Genomic DNA, 5,908 nt, shown 5'->3' with positions numbered 1-5,908 from the left:
TCAACAATTGTAAATAAAAGATATAATGAAGAGAAAAAAGGGACCTATATTTGGTTGGAATGTTGATTCATTCCCCTTCCGGCAAATCCCGGGTACTCCATATGTCCTAGTTTCTAGCACAAGACATGCCGAAAATCACCGAAATTTTTGGCATGACCTTTGGTAAAAAGTGGACATATGGAGCGCCTAAAATTTGCCGGAACGGAAATGAATCATCATTCCGGCAAAACATAGGCCACTCCGATATTCTTCGACATTCAACCAACATTGCAAAATCATATAACATCAATCACATATATCATATAACATCAATGACATATGAGCATCACAGGAGCACATAGTGAAATAACCTCACTAAACATTGCAAAATAGTGGTCTTTTCAAACACCAAAAACCTTTGCAAAATGATCTCACTAAACATTTGCTACTGTTCTTTATTTATAGGAAGGGAGCTACTGTTTTTTGCTACAGTTTTATATTTATAGCTATTTTATATACCTACAAAAATTGCCTAGCTAATTTTAATTTATAGCTATTTTATATACCTACAAAATTTGCTACTGTTTTTATAGCTATAATGCTACTGGTTTTTATTAATAGCTATTTTTTGCTAATTTACCTAAATTAGCTACTGCCCTAAACATATTTGCTACTGCCCTAATTAAACTAATTTGCTACTGCCCTAAACTAACTAGGGTTCATCTCCTAGGTTTCATCTAACTAGGGTTCTAATTTCAGCAAAACATAGAGAGAGCAGAGAGTAGAGAGAGGGGGAGGTGGGGGGTGGGTACCTGAAGGGCAGAGAGCAGAGAGTGGGTGGAGAGGTGGCCGGAGCGGCGGCGGTGCGAACGAGGAGGCTGGAGCGGCGACGATGCGGACGAGGAGGCTGGAGCCGTGGCGACACGGACGAGGAGGAGGTCGGAGCGGTGGGCACGAGCTACAACAGCGGGTAGGGGCCGAGGTGCGACGACGACGGGTAGGGGCCAAGGTGCAACGACGGTGGGCAGGGGCTGAGGTGTGACGACGGCGGGCAAGAGCGGCGGCGGAGAGAGGGAGAGGGGGGGGGAATGGGACTGAGGTGAAATTTTGAGCCCACGTGGCGGGGGGTTAACTCAAAATAGCGGTAGCGCTGATTTAGAAACAACCGCTATAGCTAACTTAGCTATAGCGCTTGTCCTAAACAAGCGCTACTGCTAACTGTTCCAATTTCTATTTTTTAATTCTAAAATAATTAGCTATAGCGCTGGGTAGTAAAGCAGCGCTACTGCTAATGGCACATAGTAGTAGCGCTGGTTCAGGATCCAATGCTATAGCTAACTTAGCTATAGCGCTGGTTCACGATCCAGCGCTACCGCTAACTGTTCCAATTATTTTTTTATTTTCCTTTTCTAGTTTTTCGTGTTCTTTTCTTGTATTGTTTCCCTTTTCTTTTCTGTTTCCCTTTCTTTTTTCTTTTGTACTGCTTTCTACCTTTTCATTTTAGTTTTCTTTTCTTTTATTATTTTCCTTTCCTTTTTCTTTTCCCACTACGCGAATATCACCGGAACCATGCATGTGGTGGTAACATATCAGTTGACCGATAACGGTTACTTAAGTGCGTACAGAAAATAGATACATATATATAAATGTAGGTTTCTGATCAGCTGCCTCGATGACGTTTCACATTGAGTTTCTTCCCTTTCTTGTTCGTTGTCGAGTAATTGATTCCCTCCTTGTGACTTTTCCGGAGCCATGGAGTATGATCTTTCTTAGGTAATGTAGTATTGATTCTTCTTTTCACGTATGCTTCATCGTCATCGTCATCTTCCCTCATCGGGTTGCCATATTGGTCGTAGTCTTCCTCATTGGCGACTCCATCCATTCCGACGATGCTCCTTTTGGATCTCCTCCCGACAACATGGCTGGGATTGGCCTGGTCGGTTATGAAGAAACATTGTGTCACGTGCTTAGGTGTACACATGGCTCATTTTTGGCGATGGCGTTAACGTTCATGGGAGTGCTCTTCGCGTCAAGTATAGACATGGTGGTGAAATACTTGCTTTCTCTTACGACGTCCTTGGCCCATCTGACACGGAACATCATCGCATCGTGCATTCCAGCATAGTCAAGCTCCCAGATCTCTTCGACCCTTCCGTAGAATCTTTCAGTTGTGCCGTTGGTGTCGGTCACGCATTGAATTGTCACCCTAAAGTTCTGGTAATCACTGTCCATGTCTTTGGCCTCCGTGTAGAACGTGTACCCATTGATATCATAGGACTGATAGGCCGTGAGCTTGGGCGCGGGGCCATGTGCTAAGGTGTGTATGAGCAATCCGTCCGAACTGCCCTCTTCCAGGGGATTTTCAAGAACTTGCTGTTTAAACTAACAGAAGAAAGTGGCATTGTGCTCTACAATAACTTCGTCATCTGTATTGAGCATCCCCTTATCACGGCACTTCTTTGCGATGGCTTCTTTGTGCTATGCCACATAATTATCTACCACATCTAGGTGTTGAAGCACTACTAAGTTAGCCCTGTTAAAGTCGTTCCGTCGATCCAAGTAGTCCACGTGTAATTCCCTCTGACCGTTGTTGTGACCATCTCCTTCGAGCTTCCCATCGTGTTTCTTGACGGGCAAACCAACAACAGGGTCTCCGACGCTTATATAATTCTCGCAAAAGGAGATGCACTCATGCACCAGATACCCCTAGACGATGCTCCCTTCGGGACGGGACATGTTACGAACGAATCCTTTGATGACCCCATTCATCCTCTCGAATGACATCATGTTGTGAAGGAATGTCGGCCCGAGGTCGATAATGTCATCCACGATGTGGACACACAGATGCACCATGACATCAAAGAACGCGAGCGGGAAGTACATCTCAAGCTCACATAGTATGACAACGATGTCTTCCTGTAGCCTTCGGAGTTGCTTCACACTTATGGACTTTCGAGATATAATGCCGAAGAAGTTGCAGAGACCAGTAAGCGTGTCACGGACGTGCTTCTCCATTATCCCTCTAATGGCAACTGGGAGTATCTGCGTCATCATCACGTGATAGTCATGAGACTTCGTCCCGCTGAACCTTTTCTTCTTGCGGTCTACAAATCTGCTTATCTTCCCACAGTAACCGGAACTGACTTTGATTCCCATAAGGCACTTGATGAATTGATCGATCTCCTTCGCACTTAAGGTGAAGCAAGAAGGGGGGCAATAATTCTCCTCCTTCTTGTTGACTTTTCTGCCCCTTTCCCCCTCCTCCGTTTTTGTCTCCTCCATCAACTTTTTACGGTGGAGATCTCTCTTGATCTTCAAATCTTCCAAGTCTTTCCTTGCCTTTGGCCCATCCTTGGTCTTCTCCGGCATGTTCATCAGTGTGCCAAGTAAGCTCTCGAGGACATTCTTCATGATATGCATTGGATCAAGGCAATGAGGTGTGTCATGATTGGTCTAGTACTCCAAGTCCCAAAAAACAGACCTCGTTTTTCATTCCTTCAGCAGCAGCTCCGGCGCCTTTTTGATCTTTCCCGGCACGGGGCATTGTTCCCAGTTTCTCAACAGCTCATCGATTTTGGTGCTGCTCCTCTTACATGGAGGTCATTGAAGCTCAGCCAATCCATTGAATAGATCTCCATGCTTTCTCCACGGGTCATCCTTCTCGAGCCATCTACGATGCCCCATGTACACGATTTTTTCAGACCCGCCATCTTTCGTTGACGTCAGCTGCTGAGGTGTTGTATCATCCATGCACCTCGTGCATCCGAAGTATCCGTGGCACACGTGGCCTGAGGTGTACCTGTAACCGAGATAGTCGTGCACCGTCGTCATCAGCGCGGCTCTCATATGTAAATATTCTCCTTTGCTGGCGTCCCATATCCATGCTGGTGTTTTCCATAACGTGTCTAGCTCCTCTTGCAGAAGCCCCATATACAGGTTAATACTATTTCCCGGTTGTTTCAGCCCTTGAATCAGGATGCTCATGTGTATGTACTTTGTCTTCATGCACTGCCATGGGGGGAGGTTGTACATCCATACAAACACGGGCCATGTGCTGTGGTTGGTGTTCTGGTTTCCAAACGGATTCATGCCATCGGTACTCGCACCAAGCACGATGTTCCTTTGATCTTCTGTAGCAAATCCATATACGGCGTTGAATGCTCTCCACCGGCTACCATCTACGAAGTGTCTCAGCCTCGGATCATCTCCATCGTCGGGATTCTTCCTCTCCATGTGCCGGCCATGAGCTTTGCTTCCTTAGGATCTACGAAATACCGCTGCAGGCGAGGAGTGATCGGAAAGTACCATTCAACTTTTTGAGGAGCTTTCTTTCCTGCCTTCTTGTATCGAGAAGCATTGCACACTAGACAGCTGGTTTTTTCCGCGTGCTCCCCCTGATAAATGATGCAATCGTTGATGCATGCGTGGTACCTAATGTGCGGCAAATCAAAAGGGCGAACGATTTTCTTGGCCTCCTCGACACTAGTAGGACACAGGTTTCCCTCGGGAAGAACTTTATTATGTAGAAACTACAAATGTTCGTCGAGGCTTTTGTCTGTCCATTTGTTTTTGGCCTTCGTCTTTAGAAGTTCGAGTGTGAAACTCAAGCGGGTCACCTCAGGATCGTAACCGTCATATAATGGAGTCCTCGAGTCTACTTCAAGTTGTGCCAGGTTGGCCTCCTCTCTAGAAGCAGCTCTCTTGCTAGTCGTACTCTTGCGAAGGAGGTCTCGAACATGAGGGTCCTGCACGACTGCACTTAGTAGCATCGAAGACTGCGGCGTGACCGCCGCCTCTTCTCCGCCATGTCCGGACTCTTCTTCGCCATGCCCGGAATCTTCTCCGCCGTCGTCGTCATTTCTGGACTCTTCCCCGCCGACATGTCCAGCGCCATTGTCTTCTTGTCGATTGGTCATCTCTTCGTCTAGCCCCCATGTCGTTATTCCCTGCCATGTGGACATCTTCATCATCATCATCTTCTTCACTTACCCACTGAGTATAGCCATCCATGAAACCATTCATCAGCAGGTGCGCCTTCAAAGTGCCATGATCAGAAGGGTCCAAAAGGACTCCTTCCTTGCATCTTGCACATGGACATCTAATCCTAGTATGATTATTTGCATACATCTCCATCACCGCGATTGCATGTACCGCTCCACCTTCCATCCACTCACCTTTATGACCGACTGCACGGTATAACAAGCAAAAGGGTTATGTAATAAATAATGCATGCTTCAAAGTCATATATATATATATATATATAATTTTGGCATGACCTTGCCTAAAAATAGGACATATTGAGTTTGCTCAAAATTCACCGAAACGGAAATAAATCGACATTTTGGCAAAAAATAAGCAACTCGAGGGCATGTCACTCACACAAATCTCTCCATATATATATATATATATATATATATATATATATATATATATATCCCAAACACACATATTCTCATTCGCACACATATTCCCATTCTTGAAATGAACAACTTTTTACTCATCGCCTGTATATCTCCCGAGAGAGACCGAGAGCACACGGTTAATTAGATGATGAGAGAGAACGATCGAGAGAGCTCGTGTAGTTGGCTAAATAGCTAGCTAGATCTAGTTGTTGGGGAGGAGAGGTGAATCTAGCTAGCTAACTAATGGAGATGGGTTATGGTGGATGGGGGCATTAATGGGGGAGAGAAAGAGAGGTGTAGGAGAAAGAGAGAGGCCATTTATGGAGGAGGGTGCCATTAATGAGGAGAGAAGATAGGTAGGAGCACTACTAGGGAAAACCTTATACATAGAATCTTAGCAGCAGCGCGGCATAAAAACAGGCACTGCTGCTAAGTAGTAGCACCGCGGCTACGGAAAGCTCGCTACTGGTGCAAACTTAGCAGTAGCGCGTGACGCTTAAACCGCACTGCTACAAAAATCCACCAAC

The 5,908-nt window shown here is 45.8% G+C and overlaps 1 pseudogene; it reads right to left on the bottom strand.

The window, feature by feature from the left end:
* Positions 1-1,938: 1,938 nt before the first annotated feature.
* Positions 1,939-5,210, bottom strand: LOC147980291 (uncharacterized; annotated as a pseudogene).
* Positions 5,211-5,908: the final 698 nt, after the last annotated feature.

The sequence above is a fragment of the Triticum urartu genome, chromosome 3A (assembly GCF_056163025.1).
Source record: "Triticum urartu cultivar PI428250 chromosome 3A, HENAU_Tu73, whole genome shotgun sequence".
NCBI lineage: Eukaryota > Viridiplantae > Streptophyta > Magnoliopsida > Poales > Poaceae > Triticum > Triticum urartu.
This window is presented reverse-complemented; position numbering and strand designations above follow the sequence as displayed.